We start from the raw sequence: 27,650 nt of genomic DNA on the forward strand, positions 1-27,650 counted from the left end.
AGTCTATCCTTCCTGAATGTAGTGGTCATTTTCTCACAAAGCAGTTCACTAGACACAGATAAAGCATGCCATATTAACAGGATTACCTTTGAAAAGCTTTGTACTTGTCCCTCACAGCTGAGTTATGACCTTAGTCTCTTTCCCACAAAGCATCTTTTTGTGCACTGCTTCCATCGACAGTGTTAAGTGCCTGAAAAGTGCCAAATAAGGTCCTGATAAAATTCTTTAATCTTATATTTTAGTCAAGAACAATAGACAGAAACAATTCATGGGATTGGAGTGCTTGCTTAGTGTGCAAAACCCTGGGTTCAAGCTCCAGAACTGTACAGTACTGGACAAGGGGTGCATGCATCCTACACAGGGAAGTTGGACAGTAAGTTCAAAGTCATCCTTGGCTGCATAAGGAGTTGAACCCAGCCTGAGATACATGAGATCCTAAACCAAAACAAGCCAAACAAACTTATGTGAAATGGTAACGTTTCCTATATTCTGTTCTACCACTACTTAAAAAGGCCGTACAGGGGCTGAACATCAAGTGAGCAGCGCCTCTCTCCAATCTGTTCATTTTTTGCTACTTTTCAGAGACAAACAAGTAGGCAAAACACAAAGCGTGCCCCAAACACACTGTGCTCTCTAACAGACCCATTGTTTAACTATGACAAGCCTCAGACACAATTCCTCAACTGTGTACTGAAGAAGACCAGGGGTACTAAATACATGGCAAAAATAAAGAAGTGGTGTCTGGAAGCAATCAGTCCAACTAGTGGAAATTTATCATAATCTACTGGGATCAGCTGTAGCACAGCAAGTGAAAAACACATTACCAGAAAACATGGTAGAAAGTAGAATTCTGATTCAAATTTTTACTTAAATTTTATATATTTTCAGGAACTTGCTAATGACTGGAACTCTTAACAATCTCTCCATAAGCTGACATATTGAACCCCAAACCTTAAGAACCTCTGTGAGTGCAGGAATAGATGAAAACAAGCTCAAACTACCTGCAGGTGTTGCCACATATAGAGACAGAGGCTTCCACATTGGAAAGGCAGTAGTGCGGTCACTTGATGAGAACGCCAGTCAGAGCATCAGGCCAAGATGGCAAAGCTCCAAAGCAAAGAGTCAAAGACAGGTGTACAAACACAGGGAGGACTTATAAGAAACACAGGGAAATGGAACTGTATCAAATTCAGATAAACACGAGCTCATGTGACTGATCAAAGATTTTAAGTCATGGGGCCAGAGGGATGGCTTAGAGGGCAAAGATACTTTCTGCAGCCAGGTGCATCAGTACATGCCTAGGAAGCAGAGGCAGGAGGATCTCTGGGAATTTGAGGCCAGTCTAGTCTTCTTCTAAGCCAAGGACAGCCATGGCTATACAGAGAAACCCTCTCTTGAAAAAAAAAAACCAAAAACAAGATACTTTCTGCCATGCTTGATGAGCTGGTTCTATCTCCAGAATCACATGATGGAAGGAACGCCCACACCTACAAGTTTTCCTCTGATCTCCACATATACATACACAAACTAAATAAATGGAAAAGTGAAAGGTTTTAAATTTAGTGCACAAGCAGTAGTAAATAAAACAGGAAATTTAGTGAGTCCAAAAACAAAGTGAAAATACTAAGAACGAGCCATTTATTAGCCCACTCCTCCATGGTGTTTGACTAAACTCACTACACTTCTACTTTGATGGGAGCCAGAAGGAATATGCAACAAAACCAGATCCTGTCTAAGTTTGAAAATGATAATATAAGTCCCTTTCACATAAAGCTAGGATCTAGAAAGCTGTAGTCTACAGCAACAAATAAAAAATAATTCTCTCTGGGTAGAAAAGAATGAAACAAACAAACAAACAAAAAACCTTAAGAGGTTTTTTTTCATAGTGAACGGGGGAAAAAAGCAAAGTCACTGAGAGAAATGCTAACACCCCCCCCACACACACACACAAATACACACACACTCCTTTACTTGCTGTGTAGTCAAGACTGGCCTTGAACTTGTGATTGTCCTGAACACTAAGGTTACAGGGGTGAACCATCATTCTTAAACGCATTTTAATGGTCTAAATTCATCCTGTGGAACACAGGTTCATTTTGGTAGCATTCTCTATTGAATTAAAAACAACAACAACAACAAAAACAGTATAACACCTTTTCAGGACAAATGAGGCTTTACAACTATTATCAACTAATACTCAAGGATATATACATTTGGCAATAGGGTGTGATGTAGCCCAGGCTGGACTCAAACTTGCTGTTTATGGAGGATGATTTTGAACAATTTTGAGATAGGTTCTCACTGTATAGCTCTGAAAAGTCAAGCGCTGGTATTTAAGGTAAAGCCACCAAGCCTGACAAGTTCAATTTTCTGTCTCCCTGCCTCCATCTTCCAAGTGCTGGGATTACAGGTGTGCTTGACCAATAACTATTTTATAAGATTTATTTTCTATGTAAGAATGTTTGACTGCATGTATGCATGTGCGCCACATACATGCCTGGTGCCAGTGGAGGTCAAGGGGGCATCAGATCCCCTGGGTCTGGAGTTACGGTTAGTTGTGAGCTGCAATGTGGGTGCTGGAAACCGAAATGTGTGTGGCTGAACAAAAGTGACCGTGATCAGTGACTGCTCACTCTCACCTTGTCTTTAGGCGTTCCAAGACACCTACATTGGAAACTTCCTGCATTGCGCATTATACAAACTGGTCAAATTATGATACTGCCACTATATTACCTAATATGATGTGTCTTATATCCTCTCTTGAGCGCTAATCTTTGTGAGAAGACACTAACTTTATAGGTTTGCAGGAGGAGGACATAGTCCAGGGTGGGCTTGAACTTTCTATTTGCCTGCCTCAGCCTCCAGACTGCTGGGACTACATGCGTGTACTACCATGCCTGGAATATCCTTTCTGAGTTATCTAAAAATACCTAGCAAAGTACTACATAGACAATAAAACATGAAAATGTTTTGTTTTTTCAAATAAACAATACAAGCTAAATTAAACAAACTGCTGTCATTCAAGTTGTATCTTGAAAACAAAGTCAACCTTCACTTTTAGACCCTTCAAGTTCAATCACTAAGCAAATTGAGTAACACTTTGTATTGCCTATTCTTTCACAAAGAGTAGGGTGGGGATGGCAAATGTGGAAAGTATTTTGAGGTTTCATCAGCTACTTTTCTTGTTGCTGTAACAAAATGTCTAACAAGAACAAGGAAGGGTTTATCTTGCTCAGTGTGAGTGCACAGGCCACCAGGGAGGAAAAGGCATGGTGGCGTGGGTGCTGCGCCACGTTCAGGAGGCAGAGAGGAGACCTAGTTTTCAGCTTTTCTTTCCTTCTTATTTGGTCTAGGAATCCAGCCCATGGAACGGTGGTGTCCAGAGTTAGGATGGCTCTTGCCACACACACCTAATCTAGACACCCTTCCACATACATGCCCAGAGGTTTATTTACATGATTATGTATCATAAATCCTGTCAGGGTCACAACCAATGTTAACCCTCACATCACCTAAATTTCTTATTAACAAATTCTTTTGTCTCCAAAAAAGTGTCCTTGATCACAAATGATTGTCTATAAAGTTTAAAAGCACCACCACACTGATTGATTTTTTTTTTAACTCAAAATAGGGTTTCTCTGTGTAGCCTTGGCTGTTCCTGAACTCACAGAGATCCACCTGCCTCTGCCTCCTGGCGTCAAAGTGCTGGGGTCAAAGGCCACCACTGCCTGACTATCATTTATAATAGCATTAAAAATAGAAAGTTCCACCGGACGTGATGGCACAGGCCTTTAATCCCAGTGCTCTGTGAGGTAGATGGCTGTGAGTTCAGACCAGTTGGTCTACAAATCAGCCAATCCTGTTACACAGTGAAATCTTTGTCTTTTTAAAAACAAAAGTTTCTAGGCCACATTCTCAATTCACTTTATCCCGCTTATCTAAGATTAATTACTTCCATAGTACCCCAACATCAAAAGATATGTTTAATCATGTCATCTCTTTAGTGAACTGGTTGTCATTTGCCATTTATGTTTTTAAAGGGTAGTACTTATTTGAAAAAAACATTACATGTAAGTTGAAAGAAAACAGGACTTTGTTTCATTACAAGTATTCCTCAATGGCTAACACTATTCAATGGGCACTGCATCTCCAAGCCCTGGACATCCCCAGCCTCACTTTCGTACTCCACACTGACTGTCATCATTCCAGCTCAACAGCCACCTCACTAAGCTGGACATCAAATATATCATATTCCAGTGTTGAAGCTAGTCTTCCTGGAACTAGAAGCCTGCTGAGTCCAATAGATTTTATTCATCATTTAAACTTTAAAAATACTCCATGGCGCCTATGAGCTTAACGGAATGCCCCAGAGTCTAGGTATGGCTTGGGAACCGTGGACTTACAACATGCATAAGAGAGGAAAATGTAGTGAAAGACATTAAATCCCTAGATGGAGATAGATATGTTTATGAATCTATTCCAAATTGTAAAGATACAGACTCTACTCAAACCTATCTATAGATTCATTACTAACCCTCATTAACTATATGAAGCCTTTGAGAAACAAGTATCAAGTCTGAAATTTATACGGAAGGCCAAGGATACCAAGGATGCTCTGGAAGAATAATTATATAGATATATAGTTACACATGTAGCTCACTTTAATAGGAAAATATTTTATATCACAAACTTGGTTTCTGATATTGCATTACTTGCAGCTTTTCAGATCCTCTGGGCTCATCTGTTTAAGCTACTACCCCAGCAAACAGGTTTGTGCTGAGATCAGCTTTTTCAGGCACACCATAGTAACAGCTCACAACACTGTCCTGTTGCACCACACATACAGAATCTGGTAGCAAGGCGACTAACTGTGGAATGGGTTATTCCTCTCTCACCCTGTGTTGGACGGGACAATGCAATGAACACTGGTTACACTTCCCTTAGGCTACTACCGCTCCTTCCATGCTACACTGGCCCTCTCCACACATCTGTTCTCTGGGAATGTGCTTCCTAATAAGGTAAAGTTATATAAGCCTCTGCCTTACTCTCTCCTTAGAGGGAGCCAGGCAAAGAAAGAGCTCTACTTTACATTATATATGTAACATCAAAATTACTTCAAACTAAAGGCTGAATGTGAAAGTCAAAATTCTTTAAATGATTACAGACTATCATTACATAAAAGACTGTCTTAGGACACAGAGAACACTTTAGTAAATAAGCATATGGTCTACACAAAAGAATCAAAGCAGGAAGCTGGTTGATATTTCAAAGACAGATTTTAAAAATGCACTTTAGATTAAAAAAAATGAAAAGACAAAAAAAAATCCAAGAACTGGGCTGAAGAGATAGATCAGCAGTTAAGAACACTTGCAGAGGACCTGGATTTGACTCCTAGTAGCCACTCGGCAGCTCACAACTAACTGTGACTCCAATTCCAAAGGACCCAGTAATCCTTCCTCAGGTCTTCGGGAGTATCAGGCATGCACATGGTATACATACATACACACACACACACACACACACACACACACACACGAAAACTCATGGAGACATATAAAAGAAAAATAAATAAATCTTGGTAAGAACCCAATAAATAAGCAAATAACATGTGGATATGACCAACCTCAGATACTGTAGAACTGTAAATAAGCCATCAACAGATACTACTTTATACTGTCAATGTTGACAAGAATTAAAATGACTAACCAAGGCAGTGTGGATCAGAACTCAAGGCCAACCACAGCCACACAGCAAGTTGAAAGACAATACAAGACACAGCAGTGGTAGGAGTCTGCTAGTACCCTGTTCCTAGAACTTACTACTTTGTAGACGATGCTGGCCTCAAACTCAGAGATTCTGCCTGCCTATGTCTTCCAACAGCTGGGATTAGAGGCATGTGCCATCATGCCCCATTTATTTAGTATTTATGTGCATAAGTGTTTTGCCTGCATGTATGTCTGTGAACCATGTATGTCTGTGAATCATGTGTGTGCCTAGTGCCTGCACAGGTTAGAAGAGGGTGTTGGATCCCGAGTCTGGAATTACAGAAGGTTGTAAACCCCCATGTGAGTACTGGGAATTGAACTCTTGTCCTCTGCAAAAGCAGTAAGTGCTCTTAACTGTTGAGCCAATTCTCTAGTCCCACACGATATTTTTTTCATATGGTTATTCCACTGGTTCTGAAATGGCATTTCACTTTGAGTTTAATTTGATAAAAATGGTTACATGGTGGATAGAGTGGGAAAGGAAAGCTTTGGGTAATGGTGCTACCACAGCTCTTATAATCTTGTTTATTGAAAAAGGAGACAGGTATGGTAGTGCACATCTTGAATCTCAGCACTTAGAAGCAAAGGCAGGCAGATCTTGTTAGTAAGTTCAAGGCCAGGCTGGTCTACATAGTCAGTTCCACGACAGCCAGAGCTACATAGTGAGACCCTGTCTCATTAAAAAAAAAAAAAGACTTTGAGACACAATGTGCATTGGAGGTCTGTCTGGTCTACAAAGTGAGTTCAGGACAGCCAAGGCTACAAAGAAAAATCCTGTATCGAGAAACCAAAAACATAAAAGAAAAAGAAAAAAAAGTTAAAAACGATACAAGATATGGCCACTATCAAGGACATGAGCCACGGGCAGCCTATCATGCCAGCTAAAAAAGCAAAAAACAAAACGAAAAAACAAACAAGTTCCAGGTCAGCCAGAGCTACATAATGAAATGCCTCTCTCCATTTTGACGTTTTTGTTGTTTTAGTTCTTTGCCCAAAGGTGTGTGCCACTATGCCTGGACAAGATGATGATGATGAGAAAATAAATTAAGAGCACAGACTGCTCTCACAAAGAAGCTGGTTCACATCCCCCATCCACATGAGTTACTTCAGTTCCAGAGGACCACATGCCCCTCCTCTGGCATCCATGGGCACAGCAAAGCACAGACATATTTATACAGGCAAAACGCCATACATATAAAACAAAAATTCTTTTTAATTTATGAAAAAAGAACTAGGCTCTGCAGAATATACCAGCTGTTTCTAGAACAATTTTTAAAAAGTTCCAACCCTGCGCCTAGAGGCACTGCAGGTGTGGCTGTAGTGTCACACGTGTGTCAGTAGAGAAGAGACCACCAGAACAGTGATGTACGGCCTGGTTGGTCTCCCAGGCGGGTGAGCCCAAGACAGACAACCTTCGAAAGGGGAATGAGGCCACTCGGGCAGCCCTGAGAATCAAGCCGAGACAACCACCAGACTGGCACCATGGTGCCTGGACAGGGAGCTAGCCTGAGATGACCACCAATCTGGTGCCTCAAAGGCCTGGGGGAGAGGGGCAGACCACACCTAAGATGATCCCTGCCCAGTGTCAAGGCCATGATGCACAAGAGGGGCATAGCTCTCCTGAGACCACTACTGAGATATCCCCAGACACTCAGAGACCCCAAGTGCCTAAAAGAAGCAAGTAAGTAGTGGAAAAATGGAAGAAAAAGACAAACAGAAGGATGAGGCCCAGTGAAGAGAGGCAGAACTGGAGATTTGAGAGTAGCCTGTTATAAGTAGCCGGTGATGCCACCTGGAACCATGATGGGGTCCTGGCCTGTGCTACCACCAGGGGCCACATCTGGGTCCATGGCCCTGCAAAAAGGGCCAAGGCAGGCGTCCCTGATCTGGGGTGCTACCAGAAAACATGTTGATGTCTGAGGGCCATGTAGAACTGACCCCACCCATAACCTGGCCTGGGTCATGAGAGCAGGAGAGCTGGCCCTGTTCCTCATCAGCTGCAGCACTTGGGAGATGCCCTGCACCTTGCCTGGGTAGCACAGTAGAGTAGACCCTAGTGATAGGTGCACAGGGTATGAGCTTGGGAGAGCTGGCCCTCCAACTTGTCTACAGTGTGGTGACATGGGTGAGGGAGAGCAGCTCCCTATGGCAAGCAGGGAGCTGGACCCTGAGGTCATCAGTGAGAGAGGTGGCCTTTCCTCTCACCTACTGCAGCACTCAGGAGAGCAGACCTTGGATGTGGGGGTTGCTGGTAAGCAAGCCCTGAGGGCATGCGTGAGAAAGCGGGCAGGCTGACCAGCTCAGATACCTCCCAGGCCCTGATCTAGGACTTGGAGTTGACCCACCTCAACACCTACCACACTGATAAACTGCTGGAGTCTACGAAGGGACCAGTCCTACAGATCCAAAACTACAGGATCTCCATGATACAAGCAACAACAGGATACCAGAGAGGAGTCCTAGTGAGGCTGCAGTGTTGACAGAATAACAAAAGCCAGAGGCCTTATACCAGACCAAGAAGTTGTTGCAATGAACATTTGCAAGCAAGTAAGTGTGGACAGAAGAGTATACTGTGGAACATACAACACACTATAGATTCTACGAGATTTTTCTTTTCTCGGTTGAGGAGAGACGTTGCAAGGGTGGAGGGCAGGTACAAGGGGAGTGGGAGATGAGTAGGGTTAGGGTGCATGATGTAAAATTTACAAAGAACCAATAAAAAGATTTTTTTAAGTTCTAAAAGTGATTTGAATGCTGTAAATATCACTGACATAGCACACAGCTTTTGAAAGGGGCTACTGCAGAAAGTGACAGTGCCATTTATAGATTCTGCTATGTTCTAGAATCCTTTTTATGATTTTATTTTATGCAATTTTTGTTTTTTTGTTTGTTTGTATGGATGTACTGAGACAAGGTCTCACTATGCAGCTCTGGCTGTCCTGGAGCTCACTACACAGACCAGGCTGTCCTCAAATTTACATAGATACACCTGCCTCTACTTCCCAAATGCTGGGATTAAAGTACACCACCACACCAAGGCTGCTTGTATGGAGTGTGTCTGTGCGCCAAACATTAATCTAGATTTATTCTTCTGGTAAAAATTTTACCTAGTGACAAAAATAATTAAAGTAAAAATATTTAGATTTTTTCCATTTTAAGAAATTAACATTTTAGATGATTTTAAAAATCATTTGTTTTCATACCTTGCTCTAATTTTCAATTCCCAAACTCTTCATACCTGCTAAAACAGATTTCTGAAACCACCCAGCATGGGTGGTTCAGTGGTAGAATTCTTGCTTGCCACTCGGAAGGCCCAGGTTTAATTCCTGGCCCATGCACCAATATTAGCATTATGCGGAAGGAAGAGAGTTACACGGCTCGGGCTCACAAATTACACCAGATGACTGGTTCCACGTGGGAGGTTTATTAGGGGAAGAGGAAGGGATCACAGAGACCGTCTCTGGACGAGGCAGAAGAGAAACAGAGAGAGGAGGAGCTTTGAGTTCTCTTATAAGGCGACCCAGAGCAGCTGCAGGTAGTTTCCATTGGTCAGTGGGTGGTCTTCTAGGTGGCCTCACAGACGCCAGATAACCAGTTCGTCAGGGGCTGGCCGTAGAGATGCCTGCTTACTGATCCCAACAATGATCACTGCTACCAACTGTCCCCAAGTTTACTCTTCACTGTCAGGTTCCCAGAGTCTATCCTTCACAAGGCAGGTAGTAACTTTAGAAATGCCACATGCTATGGGTTCTCTGTATAAAAGCTTTTCAAGAGATTGAGATAAATCCCAATGATACCTTCAGGACCAGGCTACTCACTGTCCAGATGCAACTCTTTCTGATCTTTCTGTTTGAGCTTTAAGTCTATCTCTTCTTCAGTTTTTCTACCAGGCCCCTCAAACATTTAAAACCTCAAACATATCTGTCTTAGAAACCACACCCATGTCCTAAGGCAGGTCCTTTTCTCTTAATCCTCTCGAGCCTATTTTGAAACATCTTAATAACCTGTCCAAAAATAAACTCTCAATCCAGAATAAAGTCTGAAATAAAAAAAAAAGAATATTCATTATCCTACTTTCCAGAAATAACCTATTTTTATATTATCATACTAGAAGTTAAATGATACTTTGAGAATAGAGATTCTTATTCTCTCTTCATTCATTCATTCATTCATTCATTCATTCATGTAATCATTCATTCATTCAAATATTTACTTAAGCTAAACACAGTCTCATATCTTTAACACCAGCACTTGGGAAGCAGAGGCAGGTAAAATCTTAGTGAGTTCAAGGCCAGTTCCTGATTTATTAAAGTTCCAGAGAGACAGAGTTACGTGGTGAGACTGTTTTAAAAATAAATAACAAAACACTAACATACTTATTTAGTGCACAAAATTTTACGAGATACTAGAGAGCAAAAATTTAGTCCTGGTTTTGAGACAGTCCATGGGAAAATACCATCATGCTGCAACAACAAAAAGGCTAACAGGCCAATGAAACATGGTGGGGAAAAGGCTATTATTAGCCAGAAGCCACACCTGGATTTAAAAATAAAGAAGGACCTTGCCAGGTATTCAGAGGAAAAGCAAGTGTAAATATATTCTGTAATCAACATTGTGATACTTTCTTTTCTCCTTGTCCTCCATCCAGGTACCACACTCACAGAGTAAAACAGTGAAGTGTTGTGGCTCAGAAAATACAGGAACAGGCAAGCAACAAAGATTACTAAACATTTTAAAATGAACAAAACACTATGAAATCTAGCTTTTCTTAACTTTCATCACAAACTCTAAATGGCAATTCAAATATGCGAAAGGAAAAAAACACATACAGAGCAGAGGATAGAAGGTAATAAATAAATGCAATAAATACAAGAGTACAGCTTCACTCAATAGCAAAGAGGAGCAAACTGGGACAACGTAATTCTTTTCTATCTAAGTAAGGCCCACAAAATCTAAAACAAAGGTTTTGTTGTTTGCTTTTTGTTTTTTTAACTGAAGAATGAAGGTCAAGACTGAAGTGACTAGCTACATGTCTTCCTATCTCTTTCTTTTTGAGCCTGGAACTCCCAATCTCTTTCATCTCAGCCTCTGGAGTGCTGGGATTATAGGTTTGTGCTACTGCATCAGGAGTGTGCTATCTCTTGAAAATCCAGAATAAGGCTGGAGAGATAGCTCAATGACTCAAGTGTTGGATGTACAAGCATGAGGACCAGAGTCCAGATCCCTAGAACACACATAAATGCCAGATGAGGTGTTGGCCTGAAATCCCAGCTTCTCAGCAGGCAGACACACACTGGGGATCTCAGGAGCAAGCTGACTTACCAGACTAGCCCTACTGGCAATCTGTGGATTCAGCAAGAGACACCGACTCAACGGATAAGGTGGAGGGATCAGGAGACACCCAAGTCAACCTAGGGCCGCTTAACAATGATAGGACAATAACTGGACAACAACAATAGACATGGTAAAGTAGATGAAGAACAGCCCATGAGTCCTCAACATTACACAAAGATCCATGAGTTCCATGAGTTCCCATTCTCTGCCCGCCCTCTGAAATACACACACACACACACAAAACATAGCTAGGAATGTAGCTTAGCAGTCAGAATGTGCTTAGCATGTGCAGTCTTAAGTTGAGGTGGGCAATCTAGCAACATCAAGCACCAAATCTGGAAAGTCCTATGTTTTGAGAACAAAAGGTTTTTGTGTTTATTTTTTTAAAACATTTAATTTGTTTTTCGAGACAGGGTTTCTCTGTGTAGCCCTGGCTCACCTGGACTCCCTTTGTAGAGCAGGATGGCCTCAAACTCACAGAGATCCACCTGCCACTACCTCCCTAAGTGCTGGGATTACAGGGGTGTACCACACCTGGATTATTTTATGTATTGATTGTTGAGGGATTTCTATTAGCTACAAGGTCATAAAATGACTCCTCAGCCATGTTATCTCACAAAATAAAATTCAAACATCTGTCTAAATCCCTTGTCCCTCTCTACCAGCCACGCTCACAGTCAAGACAGGTCAGCTGTCTCTTACCACAGACACAGGGTCTACTGTAGCCAGTTCCTCATCCTCTGACCTTCCTACACACATCAGATCACCACAAAAATTCCAGAAAATCCTATGTGTTTGTGTGAAGACAGACAGACTGAGTGGCTAGAGCAGTGTAAGAGCAGGAAAACCTGGGCTGATGCATTCCTTCCTGGGAGGTACAGTCACACAGTCAGGAAGAAACCTTTGCAGCAGCACATTCTGGAAGTCAGCGATCAGTTCAGAAAAGAACAGATCCCCCAACCAAGGGCAATGCATGGAGAGGACCTAAAACCCCGGTTCAGATGTGGCCTATAGACTCAATCTCCAAGTGGGGTCCTTCTGGCATGAACTCAATGACAGGCTCTCTCATCACCTCCTCCTGAGGGAGGCGTAGCCTTGCCAGTCCACAGAGGAAGACAATGCAACCAGTCCTGAGGAGATCTGATAGGCTACGGTCAAACAGAAGGGGAAGAGGACCTCCCCTATCAGTGGACTAGGGGAGAAGCATGGGGGAGAAGAGGGAGGGAGGGAAGGACTGGGAGGAGAGGGGTCCACAGCCAGGATATAAATTGAATAAATTGTAATAAATGATAATAATAAAAACAGAAAGAAAAAAAGGAAGAAAACAGGACAACCTAAACACAAGTAACCAGAGGTATTTCTGGAAATGAAATGCTAAATCATGTTTCAAGCAACACCAGTGAACATTTATTTACAAGACATACACTATTAACATGGAAGTAAGGAAGGAACAGGGAGAGCCTACTAAGAAACACCTAGGGGGAGCCTAGACACAAGAACTACCAGGAGAGAGCCAGGGACAAGCCAAGGCAAAAGGATAGTAAATATGCCAGAGAACAACACTGACAGAAATCCTGAGGTCAGCAATGTGGTAACTGCTGGCCAAGGCTTCCAAGTACTCCTGCAAAGCAGGCTGACTTGCACATGGCCAATCTAAATGCAAAATCTGAGTCTAGTTTCACAAAATGTAATGACCAGCAAAATATGAAAAACAAGGTATTCTACCGATACTTAAAATATAAGTACAACAATGCATGAATATCCTGTTTCAAGTTTGCCCTGGAAAACCATGGGCAAGAAAGTGTGGCTGTGTTTAAAAAAAAGACTATAGTTTTCAGCTATGGGAGACAAATGAATTTTCAGACTGACAAATCAGAAATGCTTTTGTATTTTCCTATTAAGATTTAGGCATCAAGCTGGGCACACCTTTAATCCTCTGGGAGGCAGAGGCAGGTGGATCTCTGTAAGTTCCAGAACAGCCTGGCATACAATGTGAATCCAGGGCAGCCAAAGCTACCGGGAGGGAGGGAGGGAGGGAGGGAGGGAAGATTTAGACATCAGCCAGATATGGTGGAACTTGCCTTTAATCCCAGCACTTTGGAGGCTGAGGCAGGAGTTCTTTGAGTTTGAGGCTAGCCTGTTTTAAATAGTGAGCTCCAGGTCAGCTAAGGCTACCTAAAACAAAAGATCAGACATCAATTCACTCAAACTAATTTATTTTATTGGACTCATTTATTTCAAACATGTAAAATCAAAGGAAACAAAATATAATCTACAAATTAAAAACATAAAGCACTGATGAATAGTTAAGTGAAATTTGGTACATATCACACAGTGGCATATAACAGCCTAAACGAATTAAGTGCTAGTACATGCTACATGTGATAAACCCTGAAGACAATGTACTACCTAAAATAGCCAAACACAAGTATTGTATGATCCCACTTTCATAAAACACCCAGAAAGAGGCAAATTCAGAGGCAGAAAGCAGACTAGACATAGGATGATCACTAGGTAGGATGGCTAGGAGGTGTTTAAGGAAGTAAACGCTCCGCTCTGCTGGGGAAGAGGCACATTCCAGAGAAGAATGACAGTAGTGCTGTGCAAAGCTGTGACGGTACCGAACGTTTAAGAACCACACCCGTCAAGCTGGTGCCAGCTCCCACCAGGTCATCAAGGTTTCCCCACAGCTTCAACAGTCTCCTGTGTACCACCATCCCCTAGCGATGGCAAGCCTCCCCATAACTTCCTGTCACATACAAGTCTCCACGATTTCCAAAGCCCCATGCCCACCAGCAGCCCGCTGAAAGGGATAGGGCAGATAAGAACTCCTGAGCAGAAGCTGACTTAACCAGCCCTGCAGAGGCAACTCCTACGAAAACTAAAAATCTCCACTTTCCCTCTTCTTTAGGACCAGATATCCTCATCTTGAATGCTGGCCAGGATACTTTATTTCCATATTCAGCATCCTGCCTGGAAAATGCTGATACTGCTCAACCTACAAATACAGCTCAACACAGAATATAAATGTAATTAAAGCACAAAGAAAGACAGGTGTGGTAGTGTACACCTTTAATTCCCAGCGCTGGGGTGCAGAGGCAGGACGATCTCTGTGGGTTTGAGGCCAGCCTGGTCTACCAGGCTGGTCTCAAATTCAGAGATCCTCCTGCCAGAGCCTCCCAAGTACTAGAATTAAAGGTAGGCACCACCACACACTCCTTGTAATAAACTATTTTTGTACTAGTAAAAAAAAAAAAAAAGTTAAGGTGGTAACTTCATAGCATATGGGTTCAATAGAAGTTAAAAACAAAAACCTCCCAAGAGCAATTAAAAAGGCAATCATTAAGTAAAATAAACATCAGAAAGCAATCATCTGTTATCTATTACAATAAAACATAATTTTTAAAGACCTATTTTAAAAAAACAATAAACCATATGTGAGTTTTTCTTGAGAGTATGTAACTACGTCCTTTTTCCTCAGCCTCAAGTGCTGGGATTATAGGCATGTGTGCTACCCACCAGACTACATGCAATTTAGAAAAGAACAAAATCAAAATGCAAAAGACAAAGCTTAATAATAGCGTCAAAAAGACAAAACTCTTAAGACAGAAGATAGCAAAATAGCATACACATGTAATGCTAGTTATCCCAGTACCCGGAGCAGGGGTGGTTAAGTAGGAGGCTCAGGAGCTCAAGCTCATCTTTAGCTAGGTAATGAGTTCTAGGTCAGCTTGGGTTGCATGAGAAGAATCAGAAAGAAAATAAGGGACTGGTGAGGCACCTGATGCCAAGCCTGACAACCTGAGCTTCATCCACCTCTGAACTCACACAGAGAACCAGATTCTGCAAGGTGTTCTCTGATGCACCTGTGCCCCATCACAGAAATACCCAATAAATGCAAAAGTACAGACTAGGACAATTTATTTTACTGATAACATACAATCTGTAAAAAAAGATCAAGCAGAACCTACTTGTCACCAAACCACACCACAGCAGAGCACGGCATAGTTATTAGTTAGGAGAATGAGAAGACAAGCCACAGACCAGCAGAAGTGTCTACAAAAAAATGTTCCTGATATGAGAGTATTACATGAAATATATACAAAGAACTCATTACTCAGCGATAGGAAAATGAATAACTCTAATAAGAATGAACAGAATAGCTAGTGAGACACACCTCATCAAAGATGACATACAAATGGTACAGCAGCATATGAAAACATACTCAACATTACACATCACTGTGAGATTTTAGGAAACAAGGACCAAGCACATAAAAACTAAAATACACCACATGCTAGCAAGGATGTGGAATGCAAGAAAATCCAGCTTTGAAAAACAGTACTGAAGTTTCTCATGCAACTAAATATATCACTGCCACAATCTAGCTCCTTAATTTAACCTCATTAGTAGAAAAGTTCTGCTCTCAGAAAAACTGAAATGGAAGCCAAGCTGACAAAACTTCAAAGATAGATAAATGACAACAAAGACATGAAAAGATAGTCAGCGTCACTAGTAATCATGAAAACGTAAATCAAAACTACAATGAAATACCTCATACACGGTAAGATGGTTACTATTTAAAAAAACAAAACAACAACAACAAAAAAACACTGCCAGGGTTGGGGAGTGCTGCCTGCCTTTAGTGGCAGCACTTGGGAAGCAGAGGCAGGCAGATCTATGTGAGTTCAAGGCCAGCCTTGCCTACAGAGTGAGTTCCAGGACAGTCAGGGCTACACAGAGAAACCTAGTCTCAAAAACAAAACAAAACAAGAAACTGGCAAGGATACGAAGAAACTGAAGACTCCATGCACTGCTTGCAGAAATGTAAAACAATAGAGCCACCAAGAAAAACAATTTAATAGGTCCTCAAAAAGTAAAGGTACAAGCCAGCAATTTCAGTTCTGGAAAAAATTAGGTTCTTGAAGAGACATCTGTACATCTATCTATTATATTATACTCCAGTGTTCTTTGCCCCTGTTGGTTAAGCAAAATGTGGTATGTACACAAAACAAGTATTCAACCATAAGAAAACGAAGGGTACAGCATGGATAAACACTGAGCATAACAGAATATATAAAATAATCCAAACTCTACTTATACACAAGTAATCAAAATCATGGAGACTGAAAGGAATTACTAATTAGCATGCACAGACTTTGTGTTTTATAGGATAAAAAAAGCTATAGAGGGGTGTGGAGGTGGTGCCACGAAACAGTGAATAAATGTGATGCTACGGCACTGTAAGCGTAAAACTGGTCACGATGGTAGCCATCCTTAAGTGTATTTTATACTTCAATGGAAAAGCATAAACAAAATTCAGGACCCAGAAGATACCTGAATATGTAAAAGCACCTATCATGCAAGCCTGATGACCTGAGTTTGATTCCCAGAACCATGAAAGCCAGATGCTATGTGCGGCATGCATCTATAGCCCAGCACTGCTACAGTGGGCTGGGAAGCAGAGACTCGCAGATTATCTGGAGTCTTACTCCCTTGAAATACAGAGCAAACACAAGCAAGAGCTGACTCAGCAGTTAAGAGGGCTTCTTCATTTCTCAGAGGGTGCAAGTTCAGTTCCCTGCCATGGGCTCAAGAGAAGAGAAATAAATAGAGAGAGCAGACAATTTTCTTTCTTTTTTGAGACAGGGTCACTCTATGTAGCCCTGGCTATACTGGAATTCACTGTATAAACCAGCTCTGTCTTTGGAATTAAAGACCACTACGTCCAGTGAGCACAAAAAACTTTGACTGTGTGTTTCTTCAACATGTTATTATTATAAATTTGTCAAACCCCACACAATGTCTATATAACATGAGTGAACTCTAATGTAAACTATAGACTCTGGGTGGTAATAACATGTCACTGTTGATTTGTTCTATCAAAGATCTACTACACTAGCACAGTTACTGGTGGTGGGGAAACTTTGAGAACTATATACTTTCTGCTCTTGTTATTATATAACATCTACTAAAGTTGTTCTATAGCGTTCACTAAAATAAGTTTTAGAATCATTAGAAATATAAAAAAACTGACATTTACTCAAGGAACACATGCTTACTGCCTATCAACTTGTTTGAAAATCTGGGTCAAAGAAATAAAGAAAAAAAAGCATTCAAACATGAGCCGATGGGGCCACTGTCATTCAAACCACATACACATACATACAGACATATACATAATTGTAGGCATAAGGTTACTGTGTAATTCAAATGCTGATTTCTGTACCCCCCCCCATATCTGGTTGCAATCCTTGTTCTGAGTCTCAAATGTTGTGTAAACACTGCTCCCCAACTATCCCTGATATGCTAATAAAATAGCTTACAGCCAATCACTGAGCAAGGGAGAATAGGGCTGAACTTCTTGCCAGCCAGAGAAGGAGGACTTTGAGGAAGAAGTAGGGATTGAGTCACCTGAGAGAAAGCTACAAAGTACAAGTATCTCTGTGAGGAAACCAGATTAGCTTAGAGAGTTAAGAATAATAACTGCTCAGTTCTTGTGCTGTGAAACTTGTTAAAATAATATAGTAGAAAAATATAATAGAGTCTCAATTATTTGTGTGATAGCTGGGTTAAGGGAGAAACTGGAAAAGTTTTATGAAATAATTGTAACTGTTATTACTATATATAAATAATATATAACTATTCTAAAAGTACAAAGTAAAACAGACTTTTCTCGAAAAAGTGTAATTAGCAAGATTTTAAAAGAGGCAAAAAGAATACCCAGTCAAAATAAATAAATAAATAAAACATATAGACAAGAAAATTTACACTGGTGAAATCTTTTTAGAGGTCAGTTAGACGACCACTAAAATGTAGAACGAGGTGGGCAAGATAGCTCACAGGTAAAGGAAACCAAACTTAACAGCCAATTTCAATCTCCAGGATCCAAACAAACAACAAAACACAAACCACCTTGAAATGTCGTCAATGGTGGCAATGCAGGTAGTTCTGAAATCCCAGCCCCAAGGGTGGCTGATGCTTCTTTCTAAGGCAGCCTGAGGGACACAGAAAAACCACATCTGAGAAGCAGAGCAAGGTGGTGCACGCCTGTAATCCCAGCAGAGAGCAGAAGCGGTGGATCTCTGTCAGTTCAAGGCCAGTCTGGCCTACAAATCGATCCAGGACAGCTAAGGCTACAGAGAGAAACCCTGTCTCGAACAAAATAAATAAAATCTAAGGGCTTCTCTCCCCCTTACCTCACTGCCACAAAACAGAAAGAGAAGAAACATCTTAAATACTTAATGACCCGAGTTTCAATACAACCTATACGGAAGGAGAGAACACAGGAAAGAACAGAGCCCCACAAGCTGCCCTCTGACCTTCCCATGTGCCTCCCCACACATACACGAAATATTTTTTTATTATTTAAATAAAAGCATGTAAGCCTCTTAGAGGAAGCATGTGAGCATGCATATGTGCAAAGACACATGACAGGGAAGCTCACTAAATGCTTTCTAGGCTTAGAATTCGAAAACGGTAAATCACTGCAGATAAGAGTACCTTATAATGGGGTAACTCGAAACTGTTAAAAAGATGAGGTGTCACCAAATGTATTTACATGGAAATAAATACACAAGGGTTCTCTCCCCCCTCCAATTTTAAAATCAAGGTAAACAAGGCATGGTAGCTCAACCTTTAATACTAGCACCTGGATGGCTCAGGAAAGAGGGATCACACTGAGTTCAAGTCCGGCCAGGCTACATATGGAGACCTTGTCTCAACAGAATTTAAATCAATTAAAAAATACACACCCTAGACAGATGCTTAGTTCTAGTTTCTTGTTAACTAACAATGGAAAACTGGAGCAATGGCTCAGCAGCTGAAGGCATTGAGTGCTCTTCCAGAGGCTGCTTACAGCTGTCACACCAGTCCCATGCGTCTGCTGCTCTCTTCTGGCTGGAGGGCACCAAGCACACAAGAGCACACACAGACATACATGCAGGCAAAACACTCAGACACATAAAATGAAATCAAGAATATTAAAAAAGGCATGGTGGCGCACGCCTGTGATCCCAGCACTTGAGGAGGCAAAAGCAAACCAATCTCTGGGAGCTTGAGGCCAGCCTGGTCTTCAAAGCAAGTCCAGAACAGCCAAAGCTGCACAGAGAAAACTGGTTAAAAAAAAAAAAAAAAAAAGAAAAGAAGGAAGGAAGGAAGGAAGGAAGGAAGAAAAGAAAGAGAGAGAGAGAGAGAGAGAGAGAGAGAAAGAAAGAAAGAAAGAAAGAAAGAAAGAAAGAAAGAAAGAAAAAAAAAAGAAAGATTATTATAAACTGCTAACAAGGGCTAAGGGTGGATACATGTAGGAAATGGAACTCGAATGTGAGGAAATAGTAATTTTCACCTTTTATGCTAAATAGTCGTGTTACGTGGGCCTTCTGAGTACATACTACTCTCAGGATCTATTTTTAAGATAAAATCTCTTCTGCTTTGTTGTGGAGGTCACTGCTGACAGCTAAGGATAACGTAACTTTTGTGCTGCTTTGTCCACTCCACTCAACACATCTTCTATGAGAAATACGCTTACTTTTTACATTTAAGGATTTTTTTTTTTTTTTAAATCCAGCAGTGGTGATGCACGTCTTTAATCTCTGCCTGTGTGATTTTCAACTTCCCCTGGAAAGCCATTTTTCAGGCAGGGTTTAGGTGGCCTAGGTCAGAACTCAAACTCAAACCCTTACATTAGCCTCCTGCATGTCAGACTTGTGTCATACCTGGCCAGAAACAAACTTCAAAATCTTACCTTTTTTTTTTTTTTGGTGGGGCAGAATCTCCTGTATTCCAGAACTCCCTCAATAGTTGAAGATGGGTGGTGGCATTCAATCTCAAGTGCGGGACCACAGCTGTGAACTATCACAGGTGTCGACTGCTATTACTATGCCCAGTGTAGAAAACAAAGTTTAAAAGCATTTTGAAGACCAAACTAGTAGCTAATATTACCCACTTAAAGCACTTCACTTGCTAAGGACTTTATTTGCATTATTTCTAAACAGCCCAATGAAACTGGCATTACAGTATTACTTTTACTATCCCCATCTAACAGATGAGAAATAAAAAGGATACAAGAATGAAGAAGCACAATTTGCAAGAAGTAACAACCTCCCTTTCATTAGACAAGAATCAGTTAATTTTGTAACTAGGAGGGCTGGAGGAGGGGAAAGACCTGATCTAATGTCAAGATTTGAACACAGTCCAATCTGAACCAAAACCAGCAAACTCAGAAAGCCAAAAGAAATGCATACTGAATATTACTACTGTAATAACCAACACTGATAAAGGTAGTTAGGATTCAACCATACCTACTTGTTTTATACTTGGCTACTTATGCAAGCTCCTGGGTTTTGTGAAAGTATAATTCAGAGTTTATCCTTAGCAAACCAGAACAAGTTTTTAAGTTCCCCCACTTAACACATGTAATTGAACTGAAATATAAACTACCCTTCATCGTGTCTTCCTGGGAACTTGCCTATTGATCAAATAAACATGAGACCCTCTACTCCTTTAGCAGACATACAGCAACTAAAACTTCATCAATTTAGGTTTGCAGTATTGGTATCCTATAACACAAAGTCCAAAAGAATTAATCTTTCTTTTTCTCTGATGGTAAAACTTGGAATCATGGCCCGAAGAGAAGTGAAACACCAAAGAATTCTTTTTTAAAAAATGTCTGCTTGTCCAACACAATGATGCACACCTGTAATCGCAGTTACTAGGAGCCCGATGCAATCTCCTCTCCAGAAGTCTGAAATGAGCCTTGGGTATCATGGAAAGAGCCAGTCTCCAAAGGCAAATAAGCAAACACCTGTTTTTGGAAAGCAATGAGCCCTGTCCCCGAAACAAGGGAGGTTGAGACAGGAAGAACACCAGTTCAGGGCTTGTCTGGTTGAGAGCAAGTTCAATACCAGCCTCGGCAGCTGAGTGAGACTGCCTCAGAAAGTGAAGAGAGGACTGGGCTTGTGCCTCAGTGAAGGAGTACTTGGCTAGCATCACAGGGAGGTTTGTGGTTCAATCCAGTACAAGGGGTTAAAAAAAGAAATAGCAGAAGCTGACTTCAAGGTATTTTACATTCCCTGACGTTTCTACACCTACATCCCTTGTGCCAAGACATCTCATTAACCTAGGAACAAGTCATAGTACCAGAGGATGACAGTACTTGAGAACTAACCAGTTCCCCCACAGCCTAGCAGAGGGAAAGGTAGTAAAATAGACTATTTTGTGAAAACAATGAAACATTTTTAATTTAGATCAACCTCTTACACCAAAACCAGTTACTTTAAAATGAATATCTCTCTCTCTACCTATCTATCTATCTATCTATCTAAGCAACAACATGAAATTCAGTTTCCATGATGTAAATGTCCAATAGTGTTCCTGGCTAATTAATCTCTAGAAAGATTTAAACGCAGAAGCTGACAACTACTGTGGCTCACACGTGTAATCCCAGCACATAAGGCTGAGACAGGAAGAGTGTCAGGCCAGCCTGAGCCGGAATGTGGCCTCGTCTAGAAAAAAAGGCAGAGGTTGGGTGTAAAAGCATATGAAAAGGGCTTCCCTACACACAACACCCCTGGAGATCTGGGGTAAAGACCAAGCAAGAATGTTCTACGAATGCCATAAGAGCTTCTGGCAAAGTTAACATGCCCTAACCTGCTTTAAAAATTACTATTCACTGCCTTCACCCCAACCTAATTTTATTCATGCTATTCTTTTGGATAACGCTGAAAAAAAAAAAATCCCCAGAGCAAATTCTTGTGTATTTATTTCAATATCCTGCCTACTTTATAAGAACGGAAGAGTCAAACACAGCAGAGGAAAAACGTGACGTGCACAACTTTCTTCATCCAAAACACAGCTTGTCGTGGTCTAATTTTGGGCCTAACCTGTTTAGTTGTCTCTTTTGAAGGGTTAGAACTGAAAGGATAGAAAATCTACAAGGCCCTTGTAAAGAAGAACCTGGCCGCTATCGCTGGGAGTGGTTTATGTATCAGAGAGGAAACAAACCTCACTCCCACTCTACCTATTCCTATTAAGGTAGGGGATGGAAAGAACTGCCACAATGGCAATTATTTTACACACTTCTGTCTTTGACGACTTGATCTACAACTAATCAAAAGGTTGAGTCCACGGAGTTCTTTGAAGCAACGTTTCTGTAAGAGAGCGCGTGTTTCAGACAGCCAAACATGGTGAAAAGCCAACCTCAGCCCAAGTTAACCTTAAGAAGCAAATATTCACCTCCTGGCTGAAGATCAAGCAAAAACTTTGAGAAGATCCTTAAGCTGTGTTCTAAAGCGCAGCCTCCCGGAGCCCTGGAAAACTTTTCTCCTGATGTGGAGAATGAGGAAGAGTTTACAGGCTGAACCTCAGGGGCTCGCGACAGGATTCCCGAGCGACGAGGCTGCAGCGAACGCAGCCGGTAAAGGAGGGAACAAGCAGGGACAAACCCGCGCTGTCCGGTGCAGCGCCGGCGGGAGAAAAGGGCGAGGGCGGCCGGCCAGAGCCGGGGTCCCCGCAGCCCAGCAAGCTTCCTCTCGGCCCGAGCTGAGAGCCGGGCGCAGACAATGAGCCACCGCCCGGAGCCGCCGGCCCGCCCGCAGGTGTCGGCATCCCGGGCCACTGGGCCCAGGCCGCGGAGGGGGGAGGAGGGCGGCGGCCCGGCCCGGGCGAGCGGCGTCCGCACTTACCAGAGAGGAAAGGTCTCTGCCCGACCCAGGGCGGGCTGCCGGGCCGACGCGGGCGAGGGCTGCTGAGCTGGGCGGCAGAGAGGAAGGAGGGCAGGGCGGAGGGGAGCGGCGCGGGGCGCGGCCGTCGCTACCGAGGACGTGAGGCGCAGAGCCCCGCGGGCCAGGGAGGGGAGGGCAGGAGCCTTCGGCAATGGCGACGGCCCGGGCCAGAGGGGAAGCGGAACAACCGCTGCCGCTGCGCGTGGCCACAACCCTGGGGGAGGGCAGCGTCGGAGCGGGGCGGGGCCCAAACGTGGCCCCTCCCATCAGTGCGTCACTCCTGAGGGGCGGGCCTGCATAGGGCTGCTGGGAATCGTAGTCCAGTCACCTGATGGGGACGCGGGGGAGGGTTGAGATTACAGAAAAAACTTGTCCTTCATTTAATTCAGCATTATATATTGTCTGCAGTTCCGTTTTACCTGCTGAAGATGCTGAGAGAGAACATCTGATCCATACATGCTTATGCATACAGGAACTTTGTTTCTGAGAACATATCCATTTAGCCCTTTGCTTCCCCCACATACACACACACAAAGACAGGGTTTTACTGTAGGCCTAGTTGTCCTGGAACTCTGTAGACCAGGCTGACTTCCAACTCAGAGATCCGCCTGTTTCTGTCTCCTAAACGCTGGGATTAAAGGAGTGCCCCACTACTGCCCAGCTCACTTTTGCTTTTTTTAACTTCCACATTAAACCAGATTATGCTGTTAAATTAAGTCCTCCTCCTAGCAAACAAAGATTTTTATCTTTCTGTATTTTATCAGCGGAGGAGTTAAGCTATGTATTATTATTCTTCAACTATGTCAATGTCTAATATCTACAAAGGACACCATTAGGAAAGAAAGAGAAAGAAAGAAAGAAAGAAAGAAAGAAAGAAAGAAAGAAAGAAAGAAAGAAAGAAAGAAAGAGAGAGAGAAAGAGAGAACAGAAAGAGAGAACAGAAAGCGAGCCAGAAGCAACCAGGGGAAAGGATTACAAGCAGGAAGGAAGAGCATGCCAAAGTCAGCAAAGACCCTGGTAGGGCTATAGAGATGGCTCAGCCATTGAAGGTTAGGCTCACAACCAAAAACTGTAAGAAGCCTTGTGTAGTGGCAGCTTGGTGTGAGAGTAGAAAACACTGGAGTACGAGAGATATGATGAAGCAAACCTGTAATTCTAGCACATGGATAACCGAGGTAAGATGGGGAAAGGACGGGCCCCAAATCCAAGAAAACAAAACAAAAACAAAAACAAACTTCACAGCAGACATGATTCAAGTCACAATGAATCTTAAATGCTATGGTAAGAAGCATGTGCTTTATTTCAAAAAGTCATTAAATGATTTTAAGCAGAGCAGCAATGTTGCCTGATTTCCCCTTTAAGCTTGTTAGATTGTCAGGTGCAGTAGTGCATGCCTGCAATCCCAGCATTTGGGAGGCTGAGGCAGGAGAGTTTAAGACCAGCCTGGATCACATACAAGGACTCATCTAAAAAGAAGGAGGAAGAGACGAAGGGGGAAGGGGGAGGGGAGTGTCAGCTAGATAAATCAATAGGTGATGGTGCTTGCCACCAAGATTCACCACCTGAGTTTGATACCCAGGACCACATGGTAGAAGAGAATTCTGACCTCCATACCAGCACCCTGTCCCTCCCCCAAAATAAAATGACAGAAAAATGAAGTAGGGACAGTAATTCCAAGAGATTCCAGAACACAGTGGTGGAAATAGAGCAAGCAGTTTGTGCTCTGTTTTGAGAAAAATAACTGCTATGAAGAGCAGAGAAAAAGACACAAGATAACTCAAAAGTGCTCGCTCACTGTCAAACACAGAAACACTTGCTGAAATGTGACATCCTTGCAGAAACATAGCTAAGTTGTCACTGGAGAAGAATGCCTCTCTCTGGTAGTTCTCCAAACCCCAGGCTCAACCCCAAACAAGGAGAAAACAGAGCGACTGAAGCCATGTTTGTCCAGGTTAAGATACCAACTTCCCTTGAAAAATCTCTAGGGTTTTGATATCTGCTCAGGAGATGGCAGTGAGGCTACAGAATACCACCGTGACCAGGAGAAACCCAAACAAAGACAGTTCTCTACAGATGAACAACTACTAAATTCACACCAGATTTCTTAGCTAGTCATGGTGATATATCCCTATGAATCTGAGGCCTGCCTGGGCTGTGAAACCCTGTTGCAAACAGGCAATAAATTATACATATCTCAAAAGCAATCATGGGTATAATGGAATAAAAACTTCAAAGTACTGAGAGAAAATAAGTAAACTTAGAAATGTACAGATAGCTAGAACAATTACCAACAGATACCTAGAAAAGATATAATTCATGCCAGGCATAGTGGTGCCAGCTGGAAATGCCAGCATCTGGGAGGTAGAGGAAGGATAAGGAGATAAAGAGTTGAAGGATTACATAGTGAATGGAGGCCAGATGAACTACATGACAGGGAGAGAGAGGGAGAGAGAGAGAGGGAGAAAAAAGGGGGAGAGAAAGTGGGGAGGAGAGGGGGAAAGGGGAAGGAGAGAAAGGAGGAGGAGGACAGGGAGGGGGTGGGAGCGGGAGAAAGAGAAGAAAGGGAGGTGAGGAAGGAGGGGAGGCAGGAGAAGTGGAGGGAAGAGAAAGGAAAAGGAGGGGAGGGATGAGTGTGGGATGACAGAGAAAGGGGAGGGAGGAGAGGGAGAGAGAAAGAAAATTAAGGTAAAAGAAACAAGAAATCAGATGAGTAACTACTACTCTCACTCTTAGGGCAGTTCTGAAATGCATACTTGGTGCAAACCATTTTATTTTCTGTAGCCTTCCAAATCCTACATTCAGCCACCTGTACTAACAGAGGATACATGTTTGAATAACATAGGATTGCACATCACTTCACATGGATGTTCATCACTTCGCTCTAATTCCATTCTCATATAATTAGCATTGAACACAGATTATTCCCTAGAATAATCTTAAATCCACTATATCCCCATTTGTTTCCCTAGAATAACCTTAAATCCGCTATATCCCCATTCGTTTCCCTAGAATAACCTTAAATCCGCTATATCCCCATTCGTTAGAGCTGCAAAGGGTCATTCTAGTTCCTAGAGCATGCAGCAATCTCCAAAATGACTAGCTAACGGATATACATTCTTGGAAAGTGACTGAGATACACATTAATATACATCTGCTTCCTCCCACCACCCTTAGCAGAGGTGAGCTGCTTCTCTGTTTTCTGCATCCAAAAGAACCTAACGCAGCTCTCTAAAATAAACAAACCATAAAAGTAGAACAAAAACTCAGAGATAATGAACAGAGCAACATTATCCATTCTCTCGGCCTGAAACCAAAAAGACCGCACACAAAACTACAAAACTGCCTGAAAATATAAAACACCTACTCAGTGTCTATCAAAGGAAGATGCTATTAAAAGCCAAACTTGGACATGTGCTTGTGTCAGAATTAGTATTATCTACCGGTCAGGCAACAAGAGTCATATCAAAGTTTGAGTCATTCATTTGCTTTTCTCGCACTTCTCAACATCCTTATCAGTGAATTCCACTCTGGATTATGCAGTAAGACACAATCTTAAATATTAACGTTAAGTTTTAAAGACTGATGAAATTTGGTTCAACTGAACACAAGGATTTTACAAACATACGTGCACACATGCACGCATGCAAAAACATGAGTATACATGCATACCCATACTTAAGCAAAGGTGGAAGTTAAAAAAAAGGGGGATAAGGGAGGCTAGAGAGATGGCTCAGCAGTTAAGAGCACTGGCTGCTCTTCCAGAGGACTGGTACAATTCTCAGCTCCTACATGGCAGCTCACAGCCATCTGTAACTCCAGTTCCAGGGGATCTGATGTCTTTATGGGTAAAGGACACTTTAGGTACACATACATTCATGCAGGCAAAACACTCAGACACAAATGAAACAAAGTTTTAATGTACTTTGACTCTCCATAGGATAAAGGACTAAGTAGTAGGATCTAGTTTTTTTCTCAGCTTTGGTTTTATTTTTAAATCTTCCTTACTTTCTCTTTCTGTGTACAACAACTCAGTTATCTTCTGCCACTGTGGGGGATCCACAGAGGTAGAGCCCCCTGAGGTGGTAGATCTACCTGAGGACTTCCATCTCAGGTAGAGTCAGGCCTGTGCCCAAGCGCCTCTACAGATAAGTCACCTCACCAATCCCATGCCTTGCTTCTTTTGAGCTTCAGAAGAATACAAAAGAGGCAGTGCTAAGGCAGGGTAAGTTCAAGAGCAGTGGTTCTCAGCCTTGTAGGTATAAGGTTATTGTGTAATTCAAATGCCGATTTCTCCCCCCCACCCTTATCTGGTTGCAAAACTTGTTCTGAATATCTCCTGTCATGAAGTTAAGGTTTAATTACTCTTTCTTAAATTTTATAAGTATGGTGTTTTGTCTGAATCTATGTCTGCATACCACTTGTGTGCCTAGTGTCTGAGGCCAGAAGAAAGCATTCAGTCCCCTGGGATTGGAATTACAGATGATTGTGAGCTAGCATGTGAGTACTGGGAATTGAACCTAGGTGCTCTGGAAGAGCAGCAAATGCTCTTACCCACTGAAAATTACTCTAATTTCATCTAAATTGTTTTACTCTTAATTATAAGGGTGTCTTCCTGTTAATTATAAATTAAAAGGTTCTATTCACAAAATGAGAATAATTTAACACTAATAAATAATGAACTTGGGGACAGATGGCTCAGAGGTTAAGAACACGGTTGCTCTTCCAGAGGTCCTGAGTTTAATTCCCAGCAACCACATGGTGGCTCACAACCATCTATAAAGAGATCTGGTACCGCCTGCTGGTATGTGAGCAGAATACTGTATGAATAATA

The 27,650-nt window shown here is 42.1% G+C and overlaps 1 protein-coding gene and 1 pseudogene across 2 annotated transcripts in view; one reads left to right on the forward strand and one right to left on the reverse strand.

Moving 5' to 3' along the window:
* Window positions 1–23,044, reverse strand: part of Pak2 (p21 (RAC1) activated kinase 2) — a 63,276-nt gene extending 40,232 nt beyond the window's left edge. Inside the window, exons 1-2 of one of the 2 annotated variants that reach the window (XM_021645125.2) lie at window positions 22,781–23,044; window positions 22,332–22,421 (exon numbers count right to left, since the gene is read on the reverse strand). The gene's annotated coding sequence lies outside the window, so the exon portion shown is untranslated. The remainder of the gene's footprint in view (window positions 1–22,331; window positions 22,422–22,780) is intronic. The other variant, XM_021645124.2, reaches the window with a different exon arrangement.
* On the forward strand, window positions 7,053–7,124 carry LOC132648864 (small nucleolar RNA SNORA17; annotated as a pseudogene).
* Window positions 23,045–27,650: the final 4,606 nt, after the last annotated feature.

The sequence above is a fragment of the Meriones unguiculatus genome, chromosome 17, assembly GCF_030254825.1.
Source record: "Meriones unguiculatus strain TT.TT164.6M chromosome 17, Bangor_MerUng_6.1, whole genome shotgun sequence".
NCBI lineage: Eukaryota > Metazoa > Chordata > Mammalia > Rodentia > Muridae > Meriones > Meriones unguiculatus.